Below are 12,617 nucleotides of genomic sequence, written 5' to 3' on the forward strand. Positions count from 1 at the left end.
TAAATATTTTAAACATGTTACAATAATTTCCACGTATGTCAACTTTTGTCATGTATTTATCTGAAATTATGTTTTTTTATTTTTGAAATATCAATTTGCATTTAATTTATGATAAGCGATTAGGCCACTACGAGGTTGGTTTTATGAGTCGAAGCTATTGTAATGGCGACGTTACATTCATCACCAAAAAAAAACATAAAATTATAGGAAAAAGAGTAGACATGCATCCATCAATAGTAATCGAGATGAGACAATAACAGTGATATGTGCGTAGCATGCACATTAATGTCACTTTCACTGCGAAACTGAAATAAAAAAACTACTTTCGGTATAACCAAATTTCAATTTGAATTCAATCTCTTTTCTTCCTTGAAAAGGGAAAGATCAGATTTGGGAACGTCACCCCACGTTATATGCTAACACCCAATTTACAAGCCTTGTACCACAACTTGAACAAAACTTTTTAATATTCGCACCTCAAATTTTGGTGGAAATTATAGTGAGATGAGAATATAACTCTTTCTTTTTCTTTTGTAATATTATTGTATAATTCGGTGGTTATTCAGCAATGGAAATGCTCCAATTCAACTAAGAGAAAGTGTGATGTATATAGAATCAACTTTCACAGATTATTTATCTTTTTATCTCTCGTAATCTTTTCACTAGAACTATTTTAAGTTATAGGTCTTGACGCAAAACCCAATGAGATCATCTATCAATAACTTGTAACATAATTAATGAATCTATTAGGTGAAATTCAAATTAATTGATTGAGTCAATCTAATTCGATCGGAGGTCGGTTAATGATTTTTTTAAAATTCGGTTATAGGTTTATTTGATTCAAAATTGGATAATTAATCGAATTAACCAAACTTAATAATTAATAATACTAATTATATGTAATTTTAATTCGGATAATTTGGTTAAATGAACATTATCAATTTATTTATTTTATATGTTTTATGCTTAGTGACAATCCACTTTATGATGCTTCTTCACCAACTCATGACTTAGAAGAAGTGTCTACTAATGGATTAAGCATAGATCGTTGATTATCATTCAAGGAGAAAGATACACTACACCAAAACAGGTTTTTAGCGGCATTTTTTTTATGCCTTTAGCGCTGCTAAAAGTATTTGCGACGTTTTTGAAAGCGCCGCAAAAATACCGCTATTGTCAACGCTGCAAATGTTTGCGGCGGTATTTGCGACGTTTTTGAAAGCGCCGCTAAAAACGTCGCTATAGATCAAGACCTATAGCGGCGCTTTTTCCACAAACGCCACTATAGATCAGGACCTTTAGCGGCGCTTTTCCCGAAAACGCCGCTATAGAACAAACCTTTAGCAACACTTCTCGCAAAAAACGCCACTAAAAACATAACATTTAAAAAATTTATTTTAATCAAATAATATTTATTTTTATGATAAATATTATATTATGTTTTATTTTTTAAATTTGAAACTTAAATATACTTTTAAGGATAAATAAAAAATTTATTATTTAAATTAAATTTTCTATGAAAATTTTAACTTTAAAACTAAATATGATAGATATGATGGTATAATATAAAGATAAATATATAAATTTGGTTGCATATATGAGGTAAATTATTGGACCAACTATTTCATAGTCATTGAAACAACAGTAGTAACCTGTTTTGTCTTCTCATACGACAAACGCTCACCCACATGCTGAGCATATCTTGAGAACAAATCATCAATTATGGTCTCTCCAAAATGACTAGCAACCAAAGATTCTGTAATTGCACGTATGCAATTTGCAACATTTCGCCCACTTTTACTATTTTCAAACACGAAATTTTCATTACAGATATCGTCTTCAAAATCCTAATTCATTTCGAAAGTCTCTAATTTATTAAGAACAAAAGACCCTTCCATTTCGATAATCTCCCTCACTTCTTTGCAGGGTGATAATAAGGAACATTGAATGAATCCACATCAGATTTACGCACCAATCCCTGCCATTCAAGTAGCGTCAATTATGTTTGCAACTATGATAAATGCAACACAATGGTTTATGTATCAATGTAATTAAGTGAAAGGAAACAAAAAAAACAAAACAATGAACCTCGGCCACCAAGTTGAGGAGCGATTTGTGAATAAACCCCATATAGCACAACAGTCTTTGCTTGTGGGATCAGTAATGCTCCTACAATGAAGTAAGCAGCAATATTCGTCCTCCGGTTATCATTTCTTCGGAACGAAAACGTAAAACTCTCAAGAAATCATCTCGAAATTGCTCAAAATAAGCTTTGGATACATTAGGAGGGCTCGACTTTGCTATGTATACATTCCTCTTGTTCTCAACTCCTCCTGGTACCTAAAAATTATTCATAATCATATAATTATTGTTAATGTTAATGCTGCTCTATATGACATTAGGGATGGCAAAACAGGTACCATCAGATGAATTTCAAAACAGGTACCATTAGACTGACAATCCAATTCTAACAGCAATTTCTGTTCTATCCTTCAAGCATGTGAGTTTTATAAATGCCAAGTCAGGCATATTATTCATTTATAACTATCATTCAAGATTATCAATGTGCTTTGTCTTTGCGTTTCTTTCTTGTTTCAATTTCCTTGTTTACATATGTATGTGCCACTGGACTTGTTAAGTGAAGAATGAGAACCAAATTTTTGTCAATGACTACAGGACATAAGACCAAGAGCATCAAAAGTTTCCAAACATGAAACAACTAATCTATTAAGCAAGTCAGAAAATCAACGAGCTTATTGTTTTAGCTAACAGTGGAACAAGGAGACAATTGAGATCAATTGAGACTAACCTCGGCTGACATGCAGAAGTTTCACGACAATCAGAAAAGATCACCTAGATACTAGGGAGTAAATCTAACTTCAGAATAGATTCAGCTGCACTAGTTGTATCCAAACAATAACCACAACAGCACCAAGAGTTTGGATTTAGCAGAACAATATTTATATATTTATGAGAAAAAAAACAACATCGAAGAGACAAGAAGAAATCTATTACCTGCTCCAAACGTTTTTCAAGAATGTCGTAATAACTACCGTTATTCTGCTCTAGAATCTGTCAATGTAGAAACATCATGTGAAGATATTCATTAAATAAGTTGATTACAATAACTATGCAATTTAATTAACATAAATGCTTGACGATTGCAAATCCGATCCTGTATATACTAATTGTGGTTGGTGAATGTCAAAGCAAGTTGTCCAAAGCTCAAAATCATGTGCCTTCCACCCTTGTAATTTTTCTATTTTGGACTCTGCAAGTGTAGTTATTGAAACAGAACCATCAGAAAGTCCGACTGAGACAGATGTGGCTGTTGGGTTCGAATCACTAGAATCTTCAAAATGACAACACGGACTTCCAAGCATAGCAAAGTTAGTTTCAAAATTTTGAATTACTTACAGTGATGAAAACAAGACTAAGAAAAATACATAAAATGTTACGTAAACTTGAGCATCAGTTTCTAAACTATAGATTCTCAAGTACCCATCAGCATCAGCTTGAGCAAGGAGAGGACTCACATTACTTCCAACTGTGCTCCACTTAATATAAAAAATCCCAGCAGTGTCCATGCGATGAAACAACTCGAGATTACCCTTTTCGGCATTAACATCGAATAATGAAATGCTACCAGCTCGGATTGGTTGCTCACCTTCTTGCAGAGTGTACGTTGAAGCCGCCAATACCTGTTGGTACCCATCGTGGAGGCAAAACTCTACGACCTCAGCATCGCCTTCTAAATAGCAATGAGCCACGTCCATTCCTCAGCTGCGCATTTCATCAAACAGGTTGTACGCACATAAATGAAACTTAATATACTCCCCAACGCAAAAATATTTTAAAATTAATTCAATATAATATAAAAGTTAAATTAATTATGAAAATTCATAGCCAACTATCTAGGGTTTTTATTGAGTACCAGACAGATAAAACATAGCAGCATAGCAAAGAAACTTAAGTACAAAGGAGATTAGATAAATTTTCAAACAAAATATTAGCGACTAAAATATACTATACATTTCTTCAAATATGAAAAACCACAAGCAACTGTCAGTGCTGCTGGGACATTCAAACTAACATAAATTAAAGCCAAACTCCGATCAAGAAATGAGTATCTAGAAAACAATTGAAGATTCTTCAAATATGAAAAAAAAAATTAAAATCAAAATAAAGAGGAAAAATACTGGAAAAACAAAATAAAATCTCAAAGAAAATGAAGTGAATTTTCATAAAGAAAATCAATATGACCACCTTCTTCTGTTGAAAGCCCGCAGAGAAACCAGAGGACAGTAGAATAGAATAGCTAACCTGGAAAAGTAGGGTTCTTCACTATTTTTTCTTTTCTTTTTTTTTAAATTATGTAGTGAAAGTATCGTAGAAATCTGAATTTTGTAATGTTAGGGGTTTTAGGGGGAAAATTAGGGATTTCGAAAATTAAGGGATAATATGGCGCGATTTTTTTAAAAGTATTTGCGGCGTTTTTTCAAAAAGCGCCGCTATTGCTTACCTTTTGCGGCGTTTTACATAAAAAAATGTTACAAAAAATCATTTAATTTTGAACAAAACAACATCGTTTTGTTCTGCTAAAAATATTTTATTTTATTTGCTAAAAATTATTTGTTAAGTGATTTTATAAAACATTTATTATTACTATTTTTTATAAATTAGATTTTTATAAAAAAAACTAAGTACTTTCAAAATAAATATCGTATATTTTAATAAGAAAACAAATTGGATTTTTATAAATATCGTATATTTGTTATAATTTGGTCCTATCCAAAATAGATAGTTACCTATCCATATCAATATGTTACTTTTTATTTATTTATTTATTTATAAATGTTTTTTTAAATCTAATATTTGAATATATCAAATAGTTTAAATTTCATCATTTAATAAATGTAAGTAAATCTTAAATTCTAAACCATTTAATATATATAAAGTTTATCTATTATCTCTTAAATAATTTAAACTATAATCATAATTTTAATATATTAAAATTTATATGATCTCTTTTACAATTATATCTTAAATTATTTAATATATAAATTAAAAACACTAATTAATTTAAACCCTAAACCCTGACTCCTAAATCCTAAAGCCTAAACCCCTAACCCCTAAACCTTAAACTCCAGCCCTTAAACCATAAACCATAAATCATAAATCATAAGCCCTAAACCCATAATCCATAAACCTTAAATAATATCTTTTAAACCTTAAACCCTAAACCATATACCCCAACCTTAAACCCTAAACTATAATGATAATTAATTCCTATCTCTTTTACGATTATATAAGAAATTATTTATGTAATACCCATTTTTAACTCGGGCTCACATATGGAAACATAACTTTTGAGGATATGCAATCTTATATATGATATGCAATCCTAGATATGATATGCAATCTTAGATATGATATATGCAATCTTAGATATGATATGTAATCTTAGATATGATATATAATCTTAGATATGATATGCAATCTTAGAATATATGATTTTGTAATCTTAGAGATTTAATTTGTAGATACCCTTCAATCTCAGCCGTTGATGTAATTGATCTGTACCGTTGGATTTGGGGAGGCTCAACTATAAATAAAGGTCTCTCCCTTCATTGTAAAAAAAAAAGAAAGGAAGAAAAGGGAGGAATAAAAAAGAGAAAGATTGACAGTTTTTTAAAGATGGCTTACTATTTTTTTTTCGTTCGATTATTTTTTTACTTATTTACGATTTTAAAAAAAGGAGAAGGTGATACCACTGCGAATTTTATTTATTTATTTTTTATTTAGCCCCTCCGCCTTTTAATGTTTTTGTAATTAAGTTTTTTTATTTTTTATTTTTTATTTTTTATTTTTATTTATTTTAAATTCCAATTTGATCCATTTGAACGGCACCGTTTTAGAGGAGAAGGGAAAATTTCCCTTCCAGCCCCTCTATGTAATTTGCGCGTTCAAATTAGTCCTTTTACTTTTATTTATTTTCGGATTTACCCCAGATTTTTTAATTGCAATTCAATTTAGTTTTTTTATGTTCTTTTTATTTATTTTATTAATTAATAGTGTTATTATTATTTTCAGTTTTTTAAAAATCTATATATGTATATTTTTATGAACATACTTATTTTTTTTAGCTAATATTTTTCTCATATATATATATATATGTATATATACGTATATTTATTTTTAAAAAAAATTAATTTTGATAATGTACTCATTATTTAATTTTTTTTATCTATGTATATTCCTTTTATATGTACATGTATATATTTTTTTAAACGAATATTTTCCTATATTTTTTTAATGAATATTTTCATATTTATATGTATATATTTACGTTTTTTTTAAATGATTAAATACTCACTTTTTCTTTTTTAAAATATACCTATTTTTATTATTTTATATATGTACGTATAATTATATTTTTTTTCTTTATTTGCATAAGTATATTATGTATTGTATTTATATATAAATTCTATAACCCAAAATTTTATTTGTAAATTATATGTATATTTTTAATCTTCATAATTTTCATGTGTATATTATACGTCTTTTGATCCTTATTTATTTGTTTGTTATCCCATCCATTGTATAATTGTGTTTACATTTAATATTTTGCATGTCATGGATTACCTTTTTTTATTTCGTTTATTCATTTGCTTATATTATTTTTATGTCGATGATGTATTTATTATTGTTATTATTATAGCATTTGTATGTATAAAATCACGTTACATCATTTTTTTACTCAAATTTAAAGATAGAAATTTTTTAAAATTGTGATAATGTTCGTATTTAGGATTTTCAAGGGAATTGAGCCCTAACGTATTGGGTTCCGATTTTCTTTGTTAAATCCGACAATCGAGCATTTCTCTCCAATCAAAAAAATAAAAACTCATTATTGGGAATTCAACACGTTGTGTCCTAACGTATTGGATGTGACGCATTGATTTCTCGAAATGAAGATTTTTTTAAAAATAATAAAGGAAATATTCCGAGTTTGGGATTTTAAAGGAATTGTGCCCTAACGTATTGGGTGTGATTTCTTAAATCTTGGATAAGTGGATGTTCTTTTAAAGTAAAGGAAATATTCCGAGTTTGGGATTCTAGAGGAATCGTGCCCTAATGTATTGGGTGCGATTTCTTAAATCTTGGATGAGTGGATGTTCTTCCGAGTTTGGGATTCTAGAGGAATCGTGCCCTAATGTATTGGGTGCGATTTCTTAAATCTTGGATGAGTGGATGTTCTTTTAAAGTTTTATTGTACAAGTATTTTGGTCCAATTCATTTTGGGGAAAATTAGAATGTTGTGCCCTAACGCATTGGGTGTGGTATCTTCTTTCTCTGAAATAATAAGGGTCTTAATACGTAGCCTTTTAAGTTTTGCTAAGGATTACGTTTTTTCCAAATTCTCGACCTTAAGACACTAATTAATTAACTAGATACCAATTTTGGGCGTTACGAGGGTGCTAATCCTTCCTCGTACGTAACTGACTCCCGGATCCGTTTTTCTAAAACTCGTAGACCAAAGCCATTTTTTTAGGTGATCCAATCACACCTCAACAAAAGATTGGTGGCGACTCCCATTTATTTTTTTTAAGTCAACAACCTAAAAATTTTGTTTGTCAAAAAAACGGTTTCGACAGCTTGGCGACTCCATTGGGGAAATTTTTTTTTTTAAAAAAAGAAGAGAGTCGAGCCACAAAATTGATTAATTTTTGTCTTACGGTCGAGAAAATTTTTTTTTTTAAAAATCGTAACATCCTTTCGCATTCATTATCTTATTCCTTAAATATTGTTTGCATTATACATTTCATGAGTTGAACATTTTTACCCTTTTAAGTGAGAGTGAGAAGCTATGCCTTCGTAAGGTTTTCACCTCCGTTTAGGGTAGTGGATTGCTTCCGGGATACATCCGTACCTATGTCTTCGTGAGATTTTCATCTCCATGCAGCCATAGGGAAATGTATTCCCCTGAATCGAACTCGATCCATATGAGTCTATAACGGGTGAGGATGGAGGAATCTGCTGGTGCGGGTACCTTTACCCTGGAAGCCAAACTTCATATAATGAACCTTAGGAATCCACCCTAGGTAGAACTATATTGAACCCTAGTAGACATCCGATTAGGTGTTTTACTGTTTCTTGATTATATTTTATATTATTATATGACACTGACCTTTTGTGTTTTATTTTGTTTACATGACATGGCATTTAATTTCATCATAAAAGGCGTTAGTTCAGATTCGGTTGCTAGATAGAAAGCTTGACATGGAAAAAGGGTTTCTTGATAAAGTGGAGGACAATGCGGCTGTCCGAACTTGGTCTGAAACAACACAGCAAGAAAAGGGTGATAGCCTGGCCGATGGGTATGTATCGGAATTATGAGATTTTACTCGCATCAGTGTAACTCAAAACAATTTGCAAGAGTTGAAAGAAATTTGGAATCAATGGAATAATGAGGCTTGGTAGTTATTTTACGACAATTATGGGGACTTGCCTTATTTGCTTGATGTGAAGGTAGACAAACATTTGTTTCGAGCCCTCATCCAGTTTTGGAATCCTGCTTACAGTTGCTTCACGTTTGGGAATGTCGATTTGGTACCTACGATAGAAAAATATGTGGCTTTACCCCGATATTCAAAGTTTCAAGTGGATAGAGTTTACTCGAGAGCGGTAAATGTACCAACCTTTTCAAAGAAGCTGATAGGTATAACAGGGATGAGTGAGCAGTGGGTCGCTGCACGAGTTAAGCAAAAGGGGGATAGCAAGTGCTTTCCTTGGAAGAGCTAGAAACGGTGCTGCAAAATTGTGAGATCCAGATCAAGCACTTGAAAGCAAATGAAAGTAGTAATAATGAACAGCTCCACCACTTTCAGAGTCAAGTTAGGAGCAGAGATCATCTTATGAAGGAAGCTGTGGTCTAGATTCGAGAAGTAGCTGATTACATACAGATTTTAGCAGTACAGGCTGACATGCTGAGTATGAAGTATGAATTAGAATTGGATCGGGGGCAAGAATTAGTTTTGTTACTTAGGAAGATCAGAGTTCTGGGTACTAGGGCAAAGTCTTATTTGTAATTCGCTTTATGTAAAGAAATTTGCTTTCTAGTAAGGTTTCTTATATGGAATTGAATCAAAATTGACGTTTTTTTGCATTCATGCATTGCATTACTTCATATGCATTTAAAAACATTAAAAGATTCTAATTTACATCATTCCTCAGTTAATCTGGAAACCAACCAGCCTACTAAACACCGCTACGATACTCGATCGAAAACTAAGGATATGGATCAAAGGATGGAAAGACTAGAACAATCCCAAAAGGAAATGTAGGAGCAGCTTCAAAAGCAAATGAATGAACAACAAAAAATGATAGACAAAATGATGGAATCTTAGGGGAGTATGATGGCTTAGTTAACTCAATGGTTCAACAAATGAGCTGGTAAAGGAAAAGGCTCCGTGCTCAATATTGAAGAATGAGACAATGAGAGACCTATCTATCCTCTGGATTTTACCCCCCAACAAGTTGAGATATACCAGCGTAGGTCCTCTGTTACCATTAATATTCTGGGTGACGTTGCGACGCTAATGAATCTCCAGGCAGGATCAGGCTCTAACCCCGGAGCCAACTTTGTTAACCCTGCTATCCCTGATTTCGATGAGACGGCTGGAAAAGAGAAAATGAATGATGAATTACCAAAACAGCTAGAGAAAAAGTACAAATGGCTGGAAGAAAAACTTCGAGCGATGGAATGTGCAGAAGGTTATTATGGGATGGACGCTAAAGAATTGAGTCTGGTTCCGGATTTAGTGCTTCCTTACAAATTCAAAATGCCAGAGTTTGAGAAATATAATGGAACCAGTAGCCCCGAAGCTCATATTACCATGTTCTGTAGACGAATAACCGGTTATGTCAATAATGACCAACTCTTGATTCATTGCTTCCAGGATAGCCTCGCAGGGGTAGCATCCAAGTGGTACAATCGATTGAGCCGTACCCAGATTAATTCATGGATATATATGGCACAGGAATTCATAAGGCAGTACAGCCATGTGACTGACATGGTACCTGATAGGATCACTCTGCAAAATATGAAAAAGAAACCAGGTGAAAGCTTTAGGTAATACGCGCAGATATGGAGGGAGATTGCTGTACAAGTTCAGCCGTCTCTTCTAGAAAGAAAGATGACGATGCTTTTCGTCAACACATTGAAGGCACCATTTATTACACATGTTAGGAAGTGCTACTAAAAGCTTTTCTAACATAGTTATGAATGGTGAAATGATTGATGCTGGAGGAAATAACAGAAGGCAAGCCTCAAAAGAAAAGGAAAATGAGGTGAACAGCGTGAAAACGTACGGCAAATCGATTGCTAATCAACAGGGTTCATCAAGACAAGAATTAGGTGTGAAGCCAGGTACTGAAAAACTCCACTTCACAGAAATTCCAATGTCATACAAGGAGCTGTATCAAAGTTTATTCGATGCGCATGTTGTTTCTCCTTTACATGTGAAGCCTCCACAGCCCCCGTATCCCAAATGGTATGATGTAAGTGTACAATGTGATTATCATGCAGGAATTACGGGGCATTCTATAGAAAATTGCATTACCTTCAAAAAGCTAGTTGAAAAATTCATCAACATGGGTATTGTCAAAATAGATGGCTCATCTAGTACCCAGTCATGATTGAATGCAATATATGAAGGGGTGTCGAGAAGTGTTCACGATAAAACAACTGAAGAAGAGACCTTATAAGATTTTCGCCCTTATAGACTTGGGAGTGTTTTAAATAATTAGACTACAGAAGAAACCCCTGTAGTATTTAGAGATTACTCAGAGTAATGTTCAAAACACACTTGTTGCCTTCAGCCTAGAGGCAATAAGAATTCCTTTATGAAATAGGCTCATGTCTGAACGCCGTTATTCTAATAAAATACATCTTTGCATTCATTTTTTTAAGCCAATATTCTTTTCGAATAATTATACTTTCATTCTTTCGGATCTTCTTCCATATTATTCTTTTATTCATCCATAATTATACAAATGATTATTCATACATTCTTTTGTATATTCTTTGGTATTTACTATGGGTCCCCAAATATCAAAGACATGAGTGATGCTGTTACAGACTCAGAAGTTCCTTTTGAGTGGGATTTGTGTTTAAAGGGATCTCATGACTTTAAAGATGACACAGATTGTAGCCTATTTTCAAACTTGCTGAAGATGGTAGAACAGGAATGAAATCTTACTTCATGAGGGGACAATAGAGATTGTGACTTTAAGATAGCGTGCATAACCGAAGAAATGAAGCATGACCTTGTTGAGTTACTTCAAAGAGTTCAAAGATGTCTTCATATGGTCATATTAGGATATGCTTGAGTAAGCACCGACATTGTAATCGGAACAATAATACGATATCAAGAATTTACAGTATGTTCAAGATTAACATCATGAACGATGCATTTAGAATTCTTTGTTGGGGAAATGCCTTCTCCTTTGGCTCATCATGGTTTAGCCTGTCGAAGTCAAGTTGTCATTTCTCCGTTGTTGGATTTCATCCTAATTGAAGAGGAAGATCCAAAGTTTTCGTCATAGTTAAATTTTACCCCAAAATGCTCTATGAAAGAAATCTGATTACAAAGAAGATCTTACATTGGTTCTGATCGAAAGGGATAACGAGGACTTGTCTAATCCTATGAGTTCAGATTAAAAAAACAAAAAAAAACAAAAAATAAAAGTGAAAGAAAAAAGAAAAGAAAATGGAGAGGCCAAAGTGAAAACCCGCAAAGGGCACTTTGAGACCAAAGGGGATTTGAGTTGAAAACCCAAAATGGGCGGCTCAAATATTGATAAGAATGGGGCACGAGGTGGTTAGAGCAACTCAAAGTTTAACCAGATTGGGGCATGTGGTGATCTTGTTATACCTGAATTATTAGGAAAATGTAGCCAACATCTTGGGGCATTGGTAGAGTACTGTGGATCCCCTAAACACATGTCAAACTCAGAAGGATCTTTAAAAAGTTTGTACAGAGAAGTTCAAGCTGCGATATCTGGGGCACCCAACATTCATACTGAATTTTTTATTCTTGGAATACTTCATTCTTTTCCAAGATACACATTCCCAATCAATTTCTTTGCTATCCTTGTTTACTATTTTTGATAATATATTCCTTTCGAGCTATGCTCAGAACCAATTGTATTCTCATCCATTGTTATACCCTTTTTGCAAGAATAATGATTAATGGACTAATAAAACTTTCACGAAGGAAGTTTTGCATATTACTCTAGAAGTTTCTAAATAATACAAGAGCCTGAAACAGGACTATTGTTTAGAATGCACCAAGTTTAAAGGTTGGAAATCTGGAAAGGAAAAGTCTAAATGAAGACTATCTCTTTGGATTTTGTTGTCAAAAACATTGATCAAACAAAATGACAGGATGTCAGATGGTGACAAAGTTTAAATCACCAAACAATAAGAAGGGGTTTCCTTGGAGAAGAGAATCATTCATTTGTGCATGATCATTTGATATGACACCCTAGGAATGGAGTAGGAAACCAAAGAGTTTCGCATTCTGTATCTTCGAATTGTGATAGCAGATGAT

The 12,617-nt window shown here is 32.7% G+C and overlaps 1 pseudogene; it reads right to left on the reverse strand.

The window, feature by feature from the left end:
- Nucleotides 1-1,572: 1,572 nt before the first annotated feature.
- On the reverse strand, nt 1,573-4,411 carry LOC107954429 (benzoate carboxyl methyltransferase-like; annotated as a pseudogene).
- Between the last annotated feature and the right edge of the window lie 8,206 nt (nt 4,412-12,617).

The sequence above is a fragment of the Gossypium hirsutum genome, chromosome D07, assembly GCF_007990345.1.
Source record: "Gossypium hirsutum isolate 1008001.06 chromosome D07, Gossypium_hirsutum_v2.1, whole genome shotgun sequence".
NCBI lineage: Eukaryota > Viridiplantae > Streptophyta > Magnoliopsida > Malvales > Malvaceae > Gossypium > Gossypium hirsutum.